The 22,804-nt window shown below is 47.3% G+C and overlaps 1 protein-coding gene across 2 annotated transcripts in view; it reads right to left on the reverse strand.

Annotated features, from left to right (window-relative positions):
- LOC144094635 (uncharacterized) overlaps positions 1-12,710 on the reverse strand; it is a 45,709-nt gene extending 32,999 nt beyond the window's left edge. For both annotated transcript variants that reach the window (XM_077628558.1, XM_077628557.1), the window contains exon 1: positions 12,585-12,710. The gene's annotated coding sequence lies outside the window, so the exon portion shown is untranslated. The remainder of the gene's footprint in view (positions 1-12,584) is intronic.
- Between the last annotated feature and the right edge of the window lie 10,094 nt (positions 12,711-22,804).

The raw sequence follows: 22,804 nt of genomic DNA on the forward strand, positions 1-22,804 counted from the left end.
TGAATAAAAAATGAGTCGAATACGAGGCGCCATATAGCCGCCGCGGTGGCTGAGTGGTTATGGCGCTCGGCTGCTGGCCCGAAAGACGCGGGTTCGATCCCGGCCGTGGCGGTCGAATTTCGATGGAGGCGAAATTCTAGAGGCCCGTGTACTGTGCGATGTCAGTGCACGTTAAAGAACCCCAGGTGGTCGAAATTCCCGAAGCTCCTCACTACGGCGTCTCTCATAGCCTGAATCGCTTTGGGACGTTAAACCCTCATAAACCAAACCAACCAAACGAGGCGCCATATTTTAGAACATACGGCTTATTTAGTCAAAAAAGGTAACAGACATAGAAACGATCAATATACACAAGAAACTGTTTTTACTAAACAGTCGTTCCATACCGTTTCCTCTTTCATCTTTCACCGCCCATGCATATACAGTCGTTTTCACTTTACTAGCGATTAACTCTTTATGAAAGAAAAATCGTCGAAGACTCTTCAGGATAAAGAAGAAATCCATAAAATTCGCTTTACGTATATGGTGCGCGCATTTTTTTGCAATTTTTTTTTTGCTTAGCATTTAAGCATTATACGCTGAATCGCCAAGCAGTAGTCTCTCATATGGCGCACTGCACGTGGCAGCCAGAATTACGATTAAGTTTTCATGAATTCGCAGTAATCTTCATATACAGCATACAATAAAAAAAAACTGAATACGATACAAGGAGTCATTATTCCTCTCACGGCATGTAGGCTTCAGATATTTAATGGCGAAACTAAAGCATTGGTTCTTTTGTTATCGTTCTGCTGGCGTAATTTCTGACTTCACGTTGCGCGTCTGCAGGGGCACGTGGCTAAAAACTGTCGTGGGAAATAATTAAATGTGGACTGAATGCGAATGACAGGTGCTACATTCGTGGAAAAGGGCTTTCAGGAGTCTGTTCTTTTTTTTTTAAACTGAATACAAAGGAGCGGGAAATGGCAGTGGTTAAAGCTTGTTCCTTAGCTCAGAAAAATTTCAACGAGTTTTTCAGCCTGGCTGCTGGCTAAGTACCTCAACGACGAGAAAAAACTTCAAATATACGTGAAATATACTGAATGCGAAATTGTTTACAATGTTCCATTCGCATACGGAGGGCCGGATTTCCACGATTTCACTCGCTCATGAAGCATTGCATACAAAACAGAAAACCTCGAACAGCAAATGCGAATAGTTCCTCTGGTTTTAATACAGGAATGGATAAGACCTATCCTTCAATACTTTTTCTCTTTCTATTATCCGTTGTTGCGAAGCCTCTTTAAGCGAACAGTAAAAAAAAGTAATAAAACGTCTATGCTAATTAATATGTAAAAAATAAGAGTTCAGCCTATGGGCCCAGGGGCGAGCAGCTCTGTTCATTAGTGAATACACGTAGGTGCTCTCATTGTCGGCAAGGAATGATCAAAAATCATGTCCGTCTTTCAAGGCTGCAAAGCCGTTGGAACAAAGCCTGTTTACTGTTTTCTTCTCGTAGAATGAGTGAACGCTGAAGAGGTTGCCTGTTTCGTATTGTTGGTAACGCGGATTAATTCTGCGATTAAATTGCATTTTGAGCACTTAGTTGGTGTTTCTATAGAGTGTCTTATTGGTAGAAAGGGTGGGCGTCGAGAGACAGCAAAGAAATCGGTCTAAATAGGCTGAACAATACTCACAAGGTTTCGTTATACTGTATTATCTCGTAATTAGCATAATTGAGCGTTTGGTTGGCACGAAGAGCTGGCAATGCGCTGCATAGCATTCTCTCAGTTAACAAAAAAAAATGTAAAGTATCTGTGATTAATGTACCGGAACACCTATTAAGTTCGTGCAGAAAAACTATCGTTCCTCCTTTTTGTACTAGAAGGTGCAGATTGATGAAGTCTAACAAGGATGAATTGAACTGCATAATATAGCTGCAGGTCAATTCTTCGAGTCGAATATTTCTTGCTGTGGTCGAAAACAACCGTTACAAGTAATTCGTGAATATTGGTTGCCTTAGAAAAGAGAGCATCTGAACTTTGCCACTTAGCGCTCCAATTGTCTGGCGAAGCTGGACAGGCAGCAATAATCGATGCTGGCCGAGAGACCTACAGCCAAGAGTCATGATAAGATCACGACGCATGAGCGGTTAAAAATGGCAGCATGAGCGGACACCATGCGTTCTGTGCTGTATGGATTATTAGAATAATGGCCGCTGTTGATACGATACATGCTTCGCATCGCGCAATATCGGCCCAATAGCTAAGATCTGCACTGGAATAAGTATTCAAAGCGTCGCTGATGCATTTCAAGAGCCGCGGCAAAAGAGTTTCATAACCGGCAGAATTTATTTTCTCGAAGGGGTAAAACCGCAAGATAAATAAAAGAGCGTTGGTCAGCAACTATCGCCCTCTATGATCTTGTACAGCCGCCATTCGATCCAACCTTCAAGCAGCGGTGATTCGGGGACTGCGCCCGATAACTGGTTGAGGTCGTCGCGTAAAGAGACAAGGGTTTAAGCGGGTGAACAAGAGCACAAGATATAGTTGCATATAATTAAGCGTATACAGTGTATTCGTTTCAATTAGATTTGTGTATTTCACGCCGGTGCACTATAGACAAAAAACAGTAAAAAGGGAGTCAACTGTCTTCTAGCGCATTCCATTTTATAAAAGGGAGTGCGCTAGACGACAGTTTACTCTCTTTTTACTCCCATACAGGTGTATTCGTACTGAGGGTAGGGGGCTTGCGTATTACGAACTGCGGTTAATGAGATACTTGCCCCCGCTTTCTCTCTCGAATCTTCTATTAGACATACGCAAGCACGATTAGCCTCGCAGTGTTCCAAGAAAAACTGAGGGGTAAAAAAAAAAAGGTCCGTTGAGCGTTGAGCAAGGACTCCGGCGGCAATCGAGACCTGTCCTGTCACCACGTCGAACATTGGATTGCCGAGTTCGCTTGAGCTGCTGCTGCTGCTCTGGGCATCGATTGGTGGCGGGTGACCTTGCGTGCGCCTTCGGTCGGTCGAAGTCGGTCGAGCCATTTCCATTCTACAGAGCAAAGGTAAAGCCCCGCCTTAGAGTGGTCGACCCGTCGGTCGCTTCGAGGTGCACGCCACGTGATTACGCCCCTCTGACTTACATCTGCAGCCCCCCTGCGAACTTGCACGGCACCGGGGACGCACGGCGATGTCCTCTTTTCGAGAAAGTTCGTGATCAGCCCCGGAACATTCTTTGAAAGTGCTCGCCTGCAGAGTCTGTTACTGCTTATCAGTGGTCAGCGGAAGCTTCGCTGCACTCTTTCCTCCTGTACGCGACTTTATTTACTGCTGCTTGTTGCGCGGGAAAGCAGAGAGCGTCTACAGGGGCTTGATGACCCTATCCCTGCTTTAGCTCCGAGGTGGGAAACAAGTGAAACAGAATTTGGACCCTGCTGGATGTTCGATTCTAGTCGCACCAAGTACACAAATAACTTTAGTTTTGAGCAAAAATAATTAGGAAAATAATTTAAAGTACAACTTATTTACGTTACGCGTCTGTAGTCCTTGCTTGTCATTTTGCATTTATCGCTGTCTTTGTTATCTCGTTGTCGACTCCTTGACCCTGAAGCACGAGCGAGCTCACAAGAACTTTCTAGTCGATTATTCGCGAGTTTGGTTTTTAGATCCGTGGCATGAAATTTACATACGTTTGAATCCAACTACAGTTATGTTCAGGAAACAAGCTGTTATAAAATTCGAACTGGGTTTCGCCAGGCGTCATGACAACGACGCAGGACGTTCATATCTCGGGCAGACATTTTAAAGCTCCGTAAATCTTCGAGAAGGCTCAACGGTTAATCGTTTTATTTTTCTCGGAAGTTTGAAAGTCTGTCATAACGCTAATCGCCTGCGCAGCTCGAGGTAAAACCTAAACAACGACTCGGACGAAAACCAACGAGAAAAGAAGCCGTGACAGCGATGACCCAGAAATGTACGCAAGGACAAGGGGAGGACAGCAGCGGCTGTGTCAAGTATGGCCCGGTGATCGGCTCCTATAGGAACGCCCAGGCCTATTCCCCCACAGCGTCGACCCGAATACTAAATCACGGCGCACTGTGGCAGCCGCGTAGTATAGGAGCGGAGGCAATGGCTCGGATGTGCCAGCGTCGCGAGCTCTTGATTAATGTGGGCCGATCGGCGCTGTTCTCCACTTGGGGAAGGCCTGGCTGTCCGGCCTGCTTCCGAACCGATGGCCCGGAACGCAGGTCGCTGGCCTTCCTACTCTCCCTTTCCTCCCTGTACTCCCCATGTGGGGAACCCTCTCTCCCTGGAGAAGGATAGAGCTATAGCTTAGTCGCGTATCGGGACATCAGTTCGAGCTCTGTGCGGGCAAGGAAGCAAAGAAAGTAGGAGGAGAGTGGCGGACATTGGTTTATAGGGAAACCCCTCGAAAGGCATCAGGGGGCACGCGAAAAACCACGCCGTGTCCAGAGATTCATGCTGGGATTGAAGTGTACCTTCATTTCAGCCCTTTTTCCGTCTTTTCGCGGCTTTAGACTATAGCGCATGACAGCAACCGATCAGGCAGGTGACCCTATATCGAGCTCGTTTTTTTTTTTCATTGAAAAAAAAATACAAGGAAACAGAGATGGGGAGAGAGAGAGAAGGGCGGGGGTGAAAGCTTAAATAGAAGGAAACGAAAGAGAAAGCCAAAATGAAAAGGCTGATAAGGAAAGTGCAGCGCGGAAAGGAGGTCACGAGGCAGCTTTTATGCAAAGCGAGGGGTTCATTACTCGTTGATGAAACCCGGAATCCTTGTAGAACACGCCCACTTTTAATGCTTTCGCTGGCTCGGCGCTGTCGCAAAAGGTGACCCGAAAGGCACGGTGTTTAGCGTATGCATTTTTGTTCAACCCGACGAGAACGGCGAGGGAAGAAAGAGAGTGGTGCACGTGCATAAGAAAGAGGGGACGGCAGGCGGCAGAGAAATGGGGCAGGAGTGGGCTAACACAAATAAAATGCCAGTTAGGGTTAAGATACGTGACAGAAAACCCCCTTTCTTCTGGCGGATAAAGGAGTGCCGAGCAAAATACCTAAAGAAGCTTAAAGTGGTTCGTTGTGTATGAGGGCGAAGTGTAGGGCGCTGCGGATGCGGAAATGCTGCCAGGACACGACAAAACAGTAAAGTGATTGAAGATGTGCCTAAACTTAAAGGTCTTAGAGAGCGCGGTTAGGGAGAAAAAAAAACGAAGACAAAATAAGGAGATTAAGAGAGAAGCTATACCTAACCGAGCTACATTCAACAACGGCGCGAGCTAATGCGGCCATAAAAGCGCGTTAAAAGAACGGAATTATTTCGACAGAATAAAAGAACCCTCAAAATTTTTGAAAATTGCAGGAAATACGCTTTCAGAGAGAGTGCATATAAAAATAGCGTTAGGCGGCGCTTGCTTTAGAAGGAGAAAGATATTTAAAGGAGTTCTCCTGTGCTTTGAGATTCGTGCTCCCAAAAGTAAATACGGCACAGTATGTGCAGAATAACTGAGGGACGAAAGCACGACGAGGAAGAGATTCACAAAGCTAAAAGCCCCCGTTTCACTTAATGGACTCTATTTAATTCATGAAATGAGAAAATTCGCTCTCTCCGGCATGCTGTGAACCATGCAAGACAACGCAGGCGACTCTTGTCTCCCTTGGCTTTTGGCGTGCATGTCGGGCTGCAGCCGTGTCTTCTTCTCCGTGGTCTTTAATTATTAGTGCGTCCCAGCCGACAAAGTGCTACCTGCCGGAAAATTGTGAACAGGGCCTACCCTACACTCTTACTCTCGCCTCTCGTTAATTTCTTTTTTCAGTCACTTGAAAAGACCATCTGGGGCGCGTCTTCTGTATGCATGCTCGTCCTGTTGCCATAGCGCCGTCTTTCTTTACCTTATCTGAGATTCACTCTCAAGCTTTCCTTAGTTTTCTGAGACCTGCGTGAGAAACAGCATTGAGAAGTGCGCCTCTTTGTGCAAAAGCCAACGATGGACTAGGTTTGTCTGTTATGTGGTATAATAGATGTAGGTGATGCTACTTGTTGACAGGTCTTTTATTCTTCTCTTGACTAAAGCGAACAGTAAGAGATCACAAACATACTTTCAAAACATACGTTTTAGGTGCGCAGAAAATTGTGCGATATACATCTGAGGTGTTCAAAGAAAAATTCAGAAGACATATATTAACTCCGTTCATAAAGGTTAACTATATATGCTAACATCACGGCCATGTACTATATCCGCGCGCATTGATTATGCCATAAAGTATGCATTTTCGGTTTGCTAGTAGGAAATATTTTTAGTTTTCAAACCTTTTTGTACTTCGCTACGCCGTGTGCTTAACTTGTCCACATCGAACTAATCCTGTTATTGCAAAATTAATGTGCTGTCAACAATCTTTTTTTAGTAACCATAAAGCGCTAACCTGCGCCCGTTTTTTTTTCTCCATTTTCTCTTGTTGAGTCCTTACTTCTTGTCCTAATTACTTGGAACCTTAAAGGTGACGTTTAAATAGAGGAAATAAGAGTAAAATTGTGAGGTTTTAGCGATAATTATTACGAGCACGTTAGCAATCAAAGACAAGCCGTATGACGGCACAAAGCTGCATGTAATCATAGCTCCTTCGTTCCCGAGTAAAACTAGATTTTTTCCCGCGGTTATTGCACCCCGAATGGATTTGTTAAAATTTGGGTTCAACCCTATTTCTCCCCAAAAATGCGCCGTCTAGACAGCGTATGTTTTCTAGCCTGCAAAGCTGAATACACCACACCAAAATTAGCGGATAATTTCTGCTTATCTAGAAGCGTCTCTTCATTAAGCTAGTAATCTTAAATCTCTTTTAACTTTGGTTATTCATGATGCGGCTTTAAGAACAAATTCGAAAAGTATGTTTCACAATCGAGAGGTCGTATTGGCAGCATTGTATCAAGTGGCACCGACGTTAACGATGACGTCCTGCTCCGAAGCTCTTGCGCGCTTAAAATTGCCGCTGTGATGTAGACAGCTTTCGAGATGTAGAAAAAAAAAGGTAAGCATGCATGTACGTGGGAGCTCTGTGCAGAAGAGTAGTAATGTACACGACGAAGTAATCGCAACAGACGAGGAAATGAATATTATTTCGTCAATAATTACTTCTCGAAACCTGCCATTTCCATGTTTGTGAAATATTGAGTAAAATACAGATCATTTTGTGTCCCGCTCTTAAACGATGGCTTATAGAAATTGGCGTAAAAAAATGAATTATGAAAATTTTTGCTAACCCGATTTGTACCCTGATTTGAGCTTTAAAAAATCCCCTGATTTTTACCTCCCATTTTCGTAAAAAATTAAAGAAAACACATTCGAAATGTTGTCCCCTTTAATCACCTATAATCTGGTCGCTTATATGAGCAGTGCATTCTGGAAGACTTTTAAAGGGACAGTAAAGTTATAATTTAAGTTTGTGTCAATAGCACCGCGTTTTCATGACACAAGGGGGCACTTTCACTAAAAATGTAGGTTCTGTAAGGTAGCAAAGCCAATGACGTGCAACTGCCGCCGCCATCAGCTATTTCAGAAGCTAGGTGCGATAACTTCGGCATATATTTTCAACACTCATCGCTGAGACTAGGCTGCGCCGTCATTCACTTCCCGATGGGAATCACGGAGTCCTTTTCGCTCTTGACGTCACGAGTCTGCACTATGTTGGAAGAAAATAAATCCAATTTTCTCAGCAGTAAGTGCGTCTTTTGCTGCTGGACAAGCATCCACATAGCCAGAAATAGTCATGTGATCTTTTTTTGACTGCGAACAGTAATTTGGGTGGAACTGTCCTCAGTGTCACTTTAGACGATGGCTGTTTTTCAGAGGCCACCTTCGGGTCGTAACATGTCCTAACTGTAGGCCAGTACGTTCACCTTCTGTCTGGGGACCAGGTGGGCTTGAGCCACAAGCGACGTGCGTGCCGTGGAGTGGGGTCCCTTGGGAATGTACCACCGGTGGTCACGTAGTCTATTTGCGGGTGTAATGGGGCGTGCCCACGGGTGGCGGATGCAGTGCGATTTTTGTTGTACCACCGTTCACCATGTCCAACGTTCTTGGACAATAATTTTGAATGTTGTAAAATTGTATGTTACTGTCATGGAAATATCGAAGGTTATGGTCGATTCTTCCGATGTGTTGCAAAACCTTTCTTTTAATTTTTTTTTCTATAGCTTGCATCGAGCAGTTAAGACTGTCATATAAAACCAATGGGGAACGCTCTTGACGACAGCAAGAACGCTAATCGCAAAAAAAATGCAAGCCTGTCGGCGGGAGATCTGCGGATATATTGATTGTTATAGTGAAATCTTACACTATATAAAAAAATTGCGTTCTTAAACTCTTTCCCGTTCAAAAATACTTTTGTCCAGAATTGTTGGGCATAGATGTGGTGGGGCTAAAATTTTTTACAGCGAGAAGCTGTTTATGGCACATCTCCCGGGGTAACCATCAGTGCGATCAGTCGCTTCGTGGGAATAAGATGATTAATTGAAAAAGAAAAAAAGAAGACAGAAATCAGGCGAGAAGCAACTTCCATTTGCTATCAGTGTACACATTGTTCGCCTAGCTAAAGAAACTGAACAGCACTTAAAGCAGATACCAAGCATAGGTGCCTATATTAGACAGCTTCTCGCGGTATTGACCGCGTCGAGTCACAGCTTAACGGGCCACATTTTTATATACATATTACGCAATACAAAATGACTAACGTGGTGGTGGTGGCGATGATTTGTTTTTGATGGCGCAAGGGCAACTTTTCCAAAGGGCGCCATGGCTGAAGTGTTTTTTTTTTGTTTTTGGTCTGCTGGAAGTAAGGTTAAAGAGCCATTTATGTGATCATTTCAGCCTAGAGAAACCGATCACTTGGCCGCGGTAAAGCTGGTGCTCATTAGAAAGCAGGCACAGGAAATCGAATCCCCCACTTCACGCGTACGAGCTGGTCGCTAGGACCACTAGGCTGCCGCGGTGCGTTAAAATGATTAGCGTACACTTTTCAATGCACGGGTAGAACGACGGGGCCAGGATAGTAATAAACCGCCGAAAAATTTTTTTTTGTTCGAGTTTGTGCTGATCGATTTACACGATACTGCGAACAAGAATTATGGTACAAAGAACTTAATGCAACAGCCATTCGCTCCTGCACATGCGGGCAGGGTAGGAACGAAAAAATTGTGAAAATAATATATATATATATATATATATATATATATATATATATATATATATATATATATATATATGTATATATATATATAACATTAGGGCCACAAACAAGTTTGAACAATACAAGCAAGAAAAATCGATAAAAAAAACACCAATATAAATGACATCTGAGAAAGAAGGGAGAAGATAATTACAAACTGGGGACGTATATTAACAAAACTTTAATGAATGAGTCTATCTAGTATTACATGCTCGGGCCGCTAATCCCAATCTTCATTTGGTTGTGGCTAGCTGCAATACTTAAACACGTTGGTTTTTGTACAATAAAGCGCTAATTTGCAGTTGTGTTGCCATGTTTTTTCTCCTTTAGCATGCATGACTGCGTGCCAGTGGGGTTATAGTTCTTAAATCTCTACAGTTAGAGAACGCTAGAAAAGTAACATTTTAAGATTTCCAACTTATTTCTTGCGTATCGCAGGGCCGCTTTGAAAGGTTAGCACCACTGGCTTGTTTTCATTAGCTTTTTTTTTGCGTAAAAACACTACGTTGCAGACTATACTTACTGCCATAAAAGGAGCTCTCGGTGCAAGCGCCGAGAAATATTTTATTTTTCTAGACCACCAACGATCCACTCAGTGCCACCGCAAATGAGCTTATGCGTTGAAATCTCGTTATCCCATTTAATTTGCGTCATGCTACTTTAAGCAGTTTAACGCTACTTACGCTTCGTTCATTGCTTTTCGTATTCCGCATTTTCCCAACAGGCTTGATATGTAGATGCGTCCACAAAATGTAAATTATTAGTGCGAAACATTTCAGTGTGAAAGCACTAATCCGGACGTTCAAAGCCTAGCAAAATCGGCTCTTGAAAACTGAACATTTTGACAGAATTTCCAGTGTGGTTGGGTTTGAAGACTTATAATAAACTTTGACGCATCTCCAACAAAACCTTTAATTTGTGTATGCGCTGAATATGTGCCTAGCGCGAGTGCTTCGCCTCGCGGCACTGCCCGTTCATCGTCGTCTTCTACATAGCACTAATCCAAAGGTTCTGACCCGAGCAAAGTCGTCTTTTGCTTGCCCGCAAAAAAAGAAAAAAAGAAATTGAATCAGTCATCATGTGTGTGCCTCAGTTCATTCATTCATGCATGTAAAATCAGTAAAAACAGTCTTTACCCAAACGAAAAAGCCGTGCGTTTGCACTGAATCGAGTGTTGTAAACATTCTATGCCACTTTTCACACTGGTAAGACGCAGGCTGCAACGCATTTTTGGTGGTGCGGATTTCTTCATTTGATGCGAAAACAGTTCGATGACATAGAACTATAGCAATGATATTTGTTGTGTTGACAAGCTGTTTGCAAAACTTCATGACTGAATGTAACAGGTAAAAGATTTCGACGCAAATACTTTTTGAATACTCTCTGAAAGTCTCTGCACAGTGAGGAGACGCTGACTTGACACTCTTGATTCGCAGCGACGAACGCTGTGGACACGACAACCATATTAGACAAAGCGATGACAGTGTTATTGGTGAATCCACAGTATAAAGGTGTCGCTCACGTAAAAAAAAAGCGAGAATTCCTGTGGTCCTTTTAATTGTTGAAGGAGATGTTAAAACGTTACTCGTAATGCAGCCAAGGCTTCAAGTTCGTCCTTTCAGTAAAGGTTACTTGAATGAACCCGACGCCTTATACTGCGAAGCTTTTCTATGTGCATGTTTTCCATGCGGTATAATTGGAGCTTGGTTGCAAAGTGGATGACAGCCGCAAGACAAAAGAGGACACAAACGCACATGGAGAAACGCACCCTGTGTACGCTTCTCAAGTTTGTGCGTTCTGCGTTTCATTCTGTTTTCTTCACCTTGTTCCCTATAATGTTTTGTTCGTTCTGTGCTCTCTTGTCTTGGGGTTCTTGCCTTCTTTGCGCTTGCACTTACGTCAGTAGCAACGAGCTCTGTTCGTATGTAGTAGCCTCAATAGCAGCGTTTGCAGTGATTTATATGCATCAACACATTCTGGTTCATGCAGTGACAAGTATCTGATTTGGCGGAGCGTCTTTTTCCTAAATTATGCTACTCAGTAATGACAATAGGTTCCCACTTACCGAGGTAACAAAAAATGTTCTCTTAGAACAAGTTGCATCGCATTTGTGCGTTTGAAGCAGCACAAAAATAGTGTACCGTTCAGAGGTGGATGCTGTTTCCTCGCCCCTTACTACTTTATTTTTTTCTCTGTTGGAATTGCGCTGCTCCGGTGGAGATGCGTGCTTATTTGTCTGTGAACAAGGGACAGTACCTTGAAGTCTGGTCGCGTTGAGCAGTGAGAGCATAAGGAGTGTAGCTGCCTTTTTCGGTGTGTGCGAGCGCCTTAGGGACATATATCCATTGTCAGGAATTAAGTTTCGTGAAGGCGACGCGCATTATAGGCGTGGAGTATAATAGAGACTGTGAAACCCTCCGGTACTGCGACCAGGAGGTTAAAGTCGCTGGCATTTGCACTGTGTACGGAAACCACGGTTTCCGTTTCCAGCTCGCCATCGCAACACCAAGTGTTCCCAGCATTTTTAGCAGCGTGTTGTTTCGCTGTACTGGCACTTGAATTCTCCTTCTTAAAAGTTGTGTGCCAAAATATATTGGTGAAGAAAAATGCTGTGCTGGGGAGGGGGGGGGGGGGGGGGGGGATGAACGCATTGCTTTCAGCACCTTGCAGGATACTCACTCTAGAAGTTCTGAAACGGAAACAAAATTTATCTGCTTTTATCCCGAGGGGTACGCAAGACAAATTTAGTTTATTTATTTGCGTCAGAAAATATTCGAACTTTTTGTCAACAGCACTTAAAAGAGGTCAAACTTGTAATTAGAAAAGAATTTTAGCCTGGATAATCGAAACAGTCCTTTATAAATTTAGTTTACAAGCGCCACGAGACCTCGAAGAGGGGCAAAAAAAGTTGGTGGAAAAAGTACTTTGATCTTGATATCTTCCCATGATTCCTATTCATTAAGGACATAGCCTTTTTACTTACAATTGTCCACCTAACCCTTTATTGTTCGTACATGTGTACCTGATCTGTGTTCCTCTACTTTTGGAATGCTTGACAACTTTCGGAAAGAACGAATTCGTAGCCTTGTGGTGGGCGTCGCCCGCCTGCAAGCTTCCTCGCAGTGAAGAAAATGAGACGAGCCTGCTCTGCGCTTCGTCAGCTGCGCTGCTCTTTCTCATTCCGTTCGCGCACGATAAGACGCAACGAAAGTTCCGCATTCATCGCGCTCACTTAGTAGTCACCGAGAGAGAACCGATTCCCACGGGGCCCGTTTAATTCGAGCTCCGGCCAACGTTCCGCGCCAGGAGTGCGCACGCGACCACCACCAGCATGCAGCGGCACCGGTGGCTGCCCACTGCTCACCTTTCAGTTAGATGAGAGCGAGGAGCCGGCCAGCGACGACGACGTGAGCGTCCGATAGGAGAGGGGCGAACTGGGCCGCCGCCGCCGCCGGTCGCGTGGCCCCCGCGTGTGGCGGCGACATCGAATCGTGAAAGCGTCTGCGGACTGTCCCGTCTGACGCTTTTGTGTTCCGCACGGTCGATATCGTCCGGGCAACAGAGGAGGGCGCCGACCAAGGAAAAGAAACACCGCGGTAAATTCAGAGACTCTTCCGTACTGTAGCAGTGCCCGTACGAAGTCGTGTCCCCCCTTTCCACTTCCCCTTCCCTCGCACTTTCATGACAGGGGCTGCGAGTGAGGGAAAGGGTGTTTCTCGAAGACGAAAAGCAAGGAAGAAGGAGAGTCGTGACCCGGCAGTATATTATTCGGGTGGCCTGTTCTTTATTTCTTTCCAACCGCTGACAGCAGACAAAAATAGGGGCGGTGCCTCCTGGATTCTTGTTTCGCCCGTGTATTTATTTTTTACCTGGTGATAGCGCTGTTTCGCAACAGCTGGGCACGGAACAACCGTTGAAAATAAAATAATTGAAAAAGGCACTTCGGTGCGCGGAACATGTAAGACCAAGCTACGGCGGAGGTAGAAACTGAACTGCTTCTTGTCTATTCGGAGAACTCCCTTCTGATAGTTGCGTGAGTGATAGAGGATACCTCTATACACTCGACCAGTCCGTGAGAAGTGCTTAAAAATTTATTTTAGATTTCGTGTTTTCTGAGGGGCAGGTGCGGACAGGTGAAGCCGCTCATAGTTCCTGGCGCACACGTGTAAATGAGGGGAATAAATTTGCAGAGGCATCTTGTCTAGAATAAGAACACGCAGGTTTAGAAATGCAGTCAACAAGCGCTCTGATTTTGGGAGGTAAAAGCGCATTCTCTGCCGCTCTACAATTCACGACGTCCGTCACGTCCGCAGCGAAGGGCCGCGTTTTAAAAATGCATGTTCCACGTTCGTTCTTCACATCGGGGCTGGCTCCCACTGCCAAGGGTAAATCGCGCAGCGTACATACACTCATCTAGACGTGAGAACACAATGAATGGTGATGGTATGCTAGCACGATTGTTGTAGTTCTGCACGTTGATGCTGCTGGCTCGGTTTTGGTGTGTATAATTCCACATTTTATCTCTCTTTACGCTCATTTTGACGTCGCTAGTGCCTGCTCTCATCATATTTTTGCGTACAAAAAACAAGACAAAACAAAACAATTTCATACAATTTTTGAGCATTAATGACTGCCGATCTATTTCCCTAATTAGTTTAGCGAGCCTCCGTGGGCACTGTCAAGTGAGATCTGACAATGCATCGCACGGAGTGGGGGGCCGTATTCTGTCGTGATTATTTGCTGAATTCAGTATTTTTCTTATTTTCCCCTCTCTTTTCACGATTGGCTAGAACTACCGATATACGCAGCTTGCTAGTTGCCTGTCTCTCACATCACAGGCACCATAGCTAAATGGTAAACGAGGGAAAGGGTTAATGAACCGGAGAAGTGACCGTTATAAAATATGATTCGATAGTTGCGAGGCGAGCGAGCGCGTCGGCTCAACGCGCACAGCTGGGGCAAGGCTGGGTGAGTCACGTGGCATGGCGTCAGAGAAGCCTCCGCTCCACCTGGGGCCGGATTACACAACTGTCAATTTGGAAAATTGTCAAAAAGGTGTCGATAAGCCTCGCTCCTATTGGTCGGTCGTGGCCGGCGGCCATTTCGATTGTTTGCGTCATGGGTGGCTGCAGATTACGTCACGGATGTGGCAGAAGTGGTGACGTTGCACACCTAATTATGCAGGCGGAAATTGACACTTTTTTGTGAAAGTCTCGAGGCGGTCAATTTGACCGTTGCGTTTTTGACAGAAAATGGCGGCGGCGGTATACGCGTCCATACGACTGAGGCGGCTGCGCCGGCGCGAGCAACGGCGAAGGAGGGCGCACGAAGACACGTTTGATTACGTTTAACTTGCCGGACGAGCTGTTTCCACGCCGTTTTCGACTGGAGAAGCAGACTGTGGAGTGGCTGTGCGACGAATTCGCCGATGAACTGGGAGGAAATTTGCTTGCGAGCGCGCTCTCTGTGCGACGGCAGGTGCTGTGTGCACTGTTACGTCTCGCCTTCGACGCGCGGTATAGCCGGCGCGGATGCAACGGACGCCGCGGCTTCGTTCATCGAGGCCGCAACGCCTCCCGCCAAGCGCGTCCAGGCATGTTTCAGTGCCACGTGTCGTCGTGCGTGCGTGTGTGTGTGTGTGCATGTTTTGCCCACGCTTGTCAAAGCGCGGCAGCCGGGGAGAGGAGCTCCTCAACTGGGAGGCGAGGAGGTCTGACCGGCGCCGGCCTGGCGGACGCGCCCGTCACGCCTGAACATGTTCAAGCGTCGCCGTATCGGATGACTCTTCCCAAGCCGTTCCCTCTTGCCCTCGACTCCGTGGGTATAAAGGGGGCTGCCCCGGACGCCAACGGGAGCCTTCGATTCCTTCCTTCGAGTAACGTGGTCGCCCTGACCGGCTGCTCTTTTGCGATGCCAGAATAAACTAGTTGTTCTGTTGCCAGTCGACTCTTCCTTTGCCGGGACCTTCGGATGTTTCCAGCTTTGCCCCAGGCCGCCAGGCCAACGCTACCCTTGGGGCTTGGAACCCAAATGCAACAACTGGTTGCCAGCGGTGGGATCCCGACAACGGAGGCCAGCAGCGAAGATATGCGGTCAACTGTATGCTGAGCAGCACAACGACCATCCGGGAGCAGTGCAACGAGCCCTGTGTGATGACTGGTTGCCTGCAGCGGAACGACTGCGCTGAATTCTTGGCTGCGAGGTTTGGTGAGTGCGGGACTTTCTTCTTCTGAGTTTTGCCAGGCTTTTGTTAGTGTCAGAAACAGAGCTGGTAATTGTGGTTGTCGTTGCTGCCGGGTTAGTTTGCGGCAAGACAATAGTAGGCAGTAGAGAAAGCAGCATTCGGAGCAGCCATGGATTTGAAGTCGTTGCGCAAACCGAAATTGCTGGAGCTTGCAAGAGAGTTGGGTCTTGATGTCTCAGACAAACTCAGAAAACCAGAACTGCTAAGGGCGATTCTTGAGTTGGAGGCTGAGGATGACGAGCTGTCGGAATGCCTTGAGACCATTGAGGAGAGGGAACAAAAAGAGAAAGAGGAGCGCGAACGTAAAGAACAAAAAGAGAAAGAGGAGCGCGAACGTAAAGAACAAAAAGAGAAAGACGAGCGCGAACGTAAAGAACAAAAAGAGAAAGAGGAGCGAGAACGTAAAGAACAAAAAGAGAAAGAAGAGCGCGACCGTCAACACGCTTTGGAAATGAAGCGTCTCGAGGTAGAGATGGAACGCGCTCGTAATGGAAGTCAGGCACACGGTGCAGGAGAACGGGTATCGTTCAAAATGACTGACCTGATGCGGCCGTTTAAGCTTGGAGAGGACATTGGTTTGTTCCTGGTTAACTTTGAGCGAACGTGCGAGAAGCAGGGGTTCTCTCGGGAAACGTGGCCACAGCGCTTGCTCACTTTGTTACCCGCCGAGGCGGCCGACGTAGTCGCTCGCTTGAAGAGAGAGGAGGCAGAGGATTTCGACCAAGTGAAATCGAGTCTGCTAAAAAAGTACAGGCTGTCAGCGGAGGCGTTCCGTCGGAAGTTTCGGGAAAATGAAAAAGGCAGAAATGAGTCATATACAGAGTTTGCCTACAGGCTTATGTCAAACATGCAGGAGTGGCTCAAAGAAGAGAAAGCGTTTGGTGACCACGAGAAAATTCTGCAGTGTTTCGGGCTGGAACAGTTTTATAGTCGGTTACCTGAGAACGTGCGGTACTGGGTCTTGGATAGGCCAGACGTTAGTACAGTGGCTAAAGCCGCCGAGCTAGCCGAGGAGTTTGTGACGCGTCGGGCTCGCGGAGCTAAGGACGGTCAAAAGGGTGAATTTGGCTCCAAGTCTGAGAGGCCGAAGTTCACACCCATGAGAGCAAGGGGGGACACGCGTAGTGCGGATGCGAGTGAAAGCAGTCCGACCGAACGTAAGGAGACGGCGGCAGCCGAAGCCGAACGCAGAAAGCGGTTCGAGGCGAGGCAAGCGCGCGTGTGTTATACGTGCCAGAAGCCGGGTCACTTTTCGGCGCAGTGTCCAGAAACAAAAAGAGAAGTCGTGTGTTTGTCATTATGTAGCACTGACGAGAACATGAAGCTTCTCGAGCCTTACATGCGAGACTTCCTCGTGAACGGGAAAGAGTGCCGAGTGCTTCGTGATTCTGCAGCTACAATGGATGTAGTTCACCCCTCTTACGTAGAACCCGATATGTTCACGGGCGAGTGCGCATGGATCAAGCAAGCCGTGGAAGCTCATAGCGTGTGTTTGCCCGTAGCAAAAGTGCTTATTGAAGGACCTTTCGGAGCACTTGAGACGGAGGCCGTAGTGTCATCTAGGCTGCCCCCCCAGTACCCGTACCTATTTTCGAACAGGTCCGATCACCTCCTGCGCGAGAAGGGGCTTTTGTTTGGTGAGGCTAGCGTTCAGGCCTTAACCAGACCGAGAGTTCGGGAGCTCGCTGCTAAGGCGGTAGTTGCGGGGCCGACGTTGTCGAACAATGAGAAAGGGTCGGAGGCGCAGCAAGCTGATATTCCGAGCACGTCAGAACTGGATAAAATTGAGCCTGTAGCGTTGAAGGCACCAGGTACTGGAGAGGAAATGCCCGACAAGGGAAAGTTAGAAGAGCTTCCGGGACTAGGCTCAGTGACGAACAGGGAAGACACTGATCAGGTCATTAGTGACTTAATCATTAGAGCACCGCTGTCAGCTGAGCAGAGAACCGAACTACACCAACTCTTACAAGAGTTTCAAGGTCAGTTCTCTGAGAGGCCTGGTAGGACTTCTGTCCTTACGCATGATATAGAACTTACCTCCCCAGAGCCAGTACGATCCAAGGCGTACCGGGTGTCACCCCGCCAGCGCGATATTATGGAGGCTGAGGTAAAGAAAATGCTACAGCTCGGTGTTATTGAGGCGGGTGAGAGTGATTATACCTCCCCCTTGATTTTAGTTGAGGTACCGGGCAAGGAACCTCGTCCTTGCGTCGACTACCGCAGGCTTAATTCCATTACTAAGGATCAAATTTATCCGATCCCTAACATCGAGGAGCGCCTTGAGAAAGTTAGTAGCGCTCAGTTTATTTCCACCCTAGATCTTGTCAGGGGTTATTGGCAGGTTCCACTTACAGAGGAGGCTAGTAGGTATGCGGCGTTCATTTCACCAATGGGAACATTCCGTCCTAAAGTTTTGAGTTTTGGTTTGAAGAACGCGCCATACTGCTTTTCAAGCCTCATGGACAAAGTGTTGCGGGGACAGGAAGAATTTGCTTTACCGTATTTAGACGACGTAGCGATATTCTCCGCATCCTGGTCTGACCATATGGCACACTTGCGGGCAGTGCTAACCCGCCTGCGCGAAGCGGGCTTGACAGTCAAGGCTCCCAAGTGCCAATTAGCACAGGCCGAGGTTGTCTACCTCGGTCACGTGATTGGACAGGGTCGTCGCCGCCCCTCTGAAATAAAGGTGGCCGCTGTGCGAGACTTCCCGCAACCGCGCACGAAGACCGATATTCGGTCGTTCTTGGGTGTCGCCGGCTACTATCAGAGGTACATCCCCAGGTACTCCGATATCGCGGCTCCCCTGACGGATGCTCTAAGAAAAACAGAGCCCCAAACAGTCGTCTGGAGCGAGACAAAGGAGAGAGCTTTTAGCGCCCTAAAGAGCGCCCTAACAAGCCAGCCTGTGCTACGATCGCCAGACTATACCAAAGGGTTCGTTGTTCAGTGCGATGCTAGTGAGCGAGGCATGGGCGTTGCACTGTGCCAAAGGGACAATGGAGAAGTGGAACACCCCGTTCTGTATGCTAGTCGTAAGCTGACCTGTCGTGAGCAGGCGTACAGCGCCACCGAGAAAGAGTGTGCGTGTCTCGTGTGGGCCGTTCAGAAATTGTCATGCTACCTAGCCGGCTCGAGGTTTATCATTGAGACGGATCACTGCCCTCTCCAATGGCTGCAGAACATCTCTCCCAAAAATGGCCGCCTCCTGCGCTGGAGCCTCGCTTTGCAACAATATTCCTTTGAGGTGCGTTACAAAAAGGGGAGTCTCAACGGTAACGCCGATGGCTTCGAAGCCCCTAACTTAGGAATCCGCCTCAAAGTTGTTGGTTACTGATGTTTTCTTCCTGAGGCAGGATTTTTAACATATTGCTTTTGTTTAGTGTTTCAAAGTGATTATGTGCTTTCTAGTGCAATTTTCCAATTTGTGGACGCGTTCTGAGTGCTGCTTGACTACTGTATGGAACTAGGCAGTAGTATAAAAGGGGAAAGAGCCTGGCAGAGCTTAGTGAGGGTTGTCTCGTGCTTGCTGACTGAGCGGTTGCGTTTCGGCGTAGTTCTAACGCTTGCTGGAAACGAGCACAAAAATGGCAACTCTCCCGAAGTGACTTTACAGTGTCCTATGTGATCCTGAACCCGAGAACGAGGCCTTCTCTGTGCGCTGCGCTCAAGCAACGTCGAGGGACGATCGGTTTCGATTACGAGCATCATCGAGCGACATCCCTCTGGACAGCGGATGCAGTCCCCTGACCATCGGGATCTCCTTCTCCCGGCGGGGCGGTCTGTTACGTCTCGCCTTCGACGCGCGGTATAGCCGGCGCGGATGCAACGGACGCCGCGGCTTCGTTCATCGAGGCCGCAACGCCTCCCGCCAAGCGCGTCCAGGCATGTTTCAGTGCCACGTGTCGTCGTGCGTGCGTGTGTGTGTGTGTGCATGTTTTGCCCACGCTTGTCAAAGCGCGGCAGCCGGGGAGAGGAGCTCCTCAACTGGGAGGCGAGGAGGTCTGACCGGCGCCGGCCTGGCGGACGCGCCCGTCACGCCTGAACATGTTCAAGCGTCGCCGTATCGGATGACTCTTCCCAAGCCGTTCCCTCTTGCCCTCGACTCCGTGGGTATAAAGGGGGCTGCCCCGGACGCCAACGGGAGCCTTCGATTCCTTCCTTCGAGTAACGTGGTCGCCCTGACCGGCTGCTCTTTTGCGATGCCAGAATAAACTAGTTGTTCTGTTGCCAGTCGACTCTTCCTTTGCCGGGACCTTCGGATGTTTCCAGCTTTGCCCCAGGCCGCCAGGCCAACGCTACCCTTGGGGCTTGGAACCCAAATGCAACAGCACTGCGGTTCTTTGCTACCGGCGGCTTTCAAGCTGCCGTTGCTTACGAGGCGCACGTCGGCATCGCACAACCGATGGTAAACAAATGCGTGCGGCAAGTTTTGGAGGCAATCTGCAAAATTAGCGCGCAGAAAGGGCGGGTTCCCGCGGTCACCTCTGTGCCACATAAATAAAACACGCTTATGCTGGCAAAACACTTTATTTTTCCCAGCGCAAATCGCACTTCGTGGTCGTCTTCTGTTTCCCAAGGGAAGAGAAACAGACAACCACACATCACATACTGCAACACCTCACCTTTTGGAATTTTTGTCATCAATTGAAAGATCCGAACAACACAGACTTCAAGTTGTCTTCGTCGATTTCGTATCAAGCGCTTCTTGCAAGTTCGCTCGGTAGGCACGTAGCCTTCACTGCATTCGTTGAAGTTTTTTTCTGCGCATTTAGGTCAACCGCACAGTAGCTTGATTTCAGACGCCGCGTAACAAACAATAACACGGCGTGGAATCGGCTGCTTTCGTGCAAAGCGGCTTGACTTTTTACCAGTTTTACCGCCGTCAGCGCTTCCCCGCGGCAGCAAAAGTTAACCACCAGCCAATTTAATAGCACAACTTCAAACGCTTTTTGTTTTGCTTAATATTTTCCAACTTTAAACACGATGTTTTGTTAACACGTTTTGGCGGGCTAGTTGGTTAAGCATCTTGAATAAACAGCGCGAACAAAGACGAGCACAAAAGACAAGAAAGCGAACGACACGGCGCTGACTAACAACTGAGGGTTTATTGCTGATCACACAAGTATAAATACATAGATGTCGGCAATGAGGGAAAGGCTTACAAAGTGCAAAAAAACCAAAAACAAAACATAAATGTGACAACAGCAACATAAGCACGCTAGAAATCAGCAGAGATTATCAACCCCCAGGAGTGACAGCTCTTTTTGCAGAAGTGTTAGCGAAGGGGTACTTATACATGCATTTCCCTGCTCGAATATGTTGTATGCCTCGATAATTTCCCTCGCAGTTTTTTCCCGATTTTTGGCAATGACCTTGGTTTCATGATATAGCGGTACGCACTGTTTTTTCTCTTTCTTTGCCCATTCACAATCCCGGCAATGAATGCCGAGATGACCTGAAACTACTTTTGACAGCTTATAGCTGTGTTCGCTCAGCCTTTTATTTATGCAACGTCCCGTCTGTCCAACGTACTGCCCTCCACAGGGCAGAGGGATGTTATAAACAACCCCCTTATCACAAGGGACGAAGGGTGACTGGTGCTTAGTTGTGCACTTCGCCACTTTTCCTTTGAACTCATTAACAGATCGGCACAAACCGGCTAGACGATCAGGCGCGGAAAACACAACATCGACACCTGCTTTTTTCCCCACTTTTTTCAGGGAGTGTGAAATTCCATGTAGATATGGAATCACAGTGATGACACGTTTGCGGTTGTTGTCCAATCCCTGGCCGTCTCGTGTAGCTGGTTCTGACTTGCTCTTCTTTAGGGCCGACTCAGCTACTGACGTGATAAGTTCTAGGGGGTACCCTGCCGAAAGCAATCTTTTTACCTGGTGTGAAACGCTGGAATGCATTCTGTGGTGACAGGATTTTGTTAATGAGCTGTTCAAACAGGATCCTATGATACCCCTCTTAATGAGCTTGGAATGGCAAGAACCATAGGGAAGAAGGGGCTTGTTACCTCGGGGTTCGAAAGCCCAGCAAACGTGGCTAGGAGTGAAGTACAGGCCAAGGTCTAGAAACTTGATGTGGTTGTGAACAGGGGTTTCATAAGTGATCTCAAGGGGGAAGAGAGTGTCAGAAAAAATGGACAGACTACGAGACACCTCCGTTTCAAACTCCAGTCCAGAGCACTTGAATATAACAAGGTAGTCGTCAAGAAATCTAAATGTTTTTACGACCTTGGTTTTCCCAAGGCGTTCGTTGAGAGCGCGGTCTCATCTGGCGAGATAAATGTCACTGAGTATGGGAGCGATACAGGAGCCTATGCATATGCCGTTTTTTTGAATGAAGATGGAAGAGTTCCACTCAGTGAAAGTTGATTGCAGGTACAAGGAAAGCAGATGCAGAAATCTTGCTACAGAGATACCGGACGCGTTTTGAAAGGCAACCACGCCGTGTCGGTCAATGCATTCACTGACACTAGTTAACAGTTCGTCATGGGGAATCGAATAGTACAAGTCTTTCACGTCAATAGAAAAAGCTAAAAGTTCATCAGCGTTGTGCGTCGTCAGGAAGTCAGTTACTTGGTTCGAATTTTTTACCTGGAAAGGATCGTCAACAGAGATTACGGCGAGTTGCCGCTTAATGAATTCAGCGAGGCACTTCTGCCAAGTACCCCTCTCTGAGACTATCACACGGAGCGGGCAATCAGGCTTGTGCGTTTTGGCGGAAAAGAACATATTAAGACTTGGTTTATCGCTATTCGCAATGTCCTGAGCAAGCTTAGTGAGGTTGTAATCGTTGCAAAGTTTTTTTGCACGGCCCCTTGCCTTCTGTAAAGATGCCGTACTGCATTCCCTGAACACAGCACACACAGCTTCGCCTGCTTTTGACAGGAAACGTTCGTTGGGCAATACCACAAACCCCCCTTCCTTATCCGACTGTAACAGAGTTAGAGACTTGCCCCTCAGAAAATCAACAGTCTCTCTTACGGGCAAGCGCCTGGGATCCTTCCTTGGTCTTGACAGGACGTCCACGACGTCTCTTCGTTTCGTCATTTTGACGTCACTGTCAATAACTTTTGACAGAATTTATGACAGTTACGTAATCCGGCCCCTGGTTTGAAGGTCGAATTTCATAGCCACATGACCTCGAGCTTTCTACGAGAGGAGTAGATCTTTCGCACTAAAAGGAGAGCAAAGTTTATTACGACGTTTCAGCTGATGGACCGGCCTTCTTCAGTAACATAAAGCTATGACAGAACGCATTTAAAAGAGTGCAAACTGAAAGAGCGGCACACTACAAGCTTTTTGCAACCATCCTGCACAAAGAAG

The sequence above is a fragment of the Amblyomma americanum genome, chromosome 6 (assembly GCF_052857255.1).
Source record: "Amblyomma americanum isolate KBUSLIRL-KWMA chromosome 6, ASM5285725v1, whole genome shotgun sequence".
In the NCBI taxonomy this organism is placed as follows: domain Eukaryota; kingdom Metazoa; phylum Arthropoda; class Arachnida; order Ixodida; family Ixodidae; genus Amblyomma; species Amblyomma americanum.